We start from the raw sequence: 929 nt of genomic DNA, 5'->3' as shown, positions 1-929 counted from the left end.
CTCATGCCGCCCCCCCCCCCCCCCGCGGAGAGAACTCCCAGAATTCCTCTGTGCAATTTCCTGTCGTCGAGTGTCTCCTCAGAAGTGACCGACGCTGGAGGAGAAGAAGAAGAAGAAGAAGAAGAAGTGTGTGGGAGGACGAGGACGAGGGACGAGGACGAGGGGGAGGTGTGTGGACAATCTGTCGCACAACCCAGCGAGGTGCGAAAGACGGATCGGAAATAGTTCCAAGGTGTCGCGTCGGCGCGTTAGCGCGTCAGGAGGAGGAGGAGGTCGGAACATCGGAACGCTGACGACGGTCGGAAGAAAAAACGTCAGCGGTGAGTGGTGTTCAACGCCCCCCCCTGTTGACCGACGGTTAGACTTCCTGTCGACGAGGTCCCAGGGGGCGCTCTCTCTGATTGGCCGAGGCTAGGTGAAGACGAACGTACGAAGGTTTTCGGTTTTGAGAGTCGGCGTTTTTTTTTGTTTTTTTTTGTGGTCGGGAGCAGTAGGTCAGAGAGGTCAGAGAGGTCAGATAGGTCACGTGACAGTAGTTAGCGTTATCCAGGGGGCGCTCTCTCTGATTGGCCGAGGCTAGGTGAAGACGAACGTACGAAGGTTTCCACGTTGGCGTTCGTTTGAGAGTCGACGGTTTTTTTTTTTTGGGGTCGGATAGTAGGACAGAGAGGTCAGAGAGGTCAGATAGGTCACGTGACAGTAGTTAGCGTTATCCAGGGGGCGCTCTCTCTGATTGGCCGAGGCTAGGTGAAGACGAACGTACGAAGGTTTCCACGTTTGAGAGTCGGCGTTTTTTTTTGTTTTTTTTTGTGGTCGGGAGCAGTAGGTCAGAGAGGTCAGAGAGGTCACATGATGCCCCCTTGCGCGCTGATTGGCTCTCTCTATCTCACCTGACCTCTGACGGATGATTTTCATTGGTCAGGAATATA

Source organism: Cynoglossus semilaevis, unplaced genomic scaffold (genome assembly GCF_000523025.1).
Source record: "Cynoglossus semilaevis isolate Cse_v1.0 unplaced genomic scaffold, Cse_v1.0 scaffold19, whole genome shotgun sequence".
In the NCBI taxonomy this organism is placed as follows: domain Eukaryota; kingdom Metazoa; phylum Chordata; class Actinopteri; order Pleuronectiformes; family Cynoglossidae; genus Cynoglossus; species Cynoglossus semilaevis.
This window is presented reverse-complemented; position numbering follows the sequence as displayed.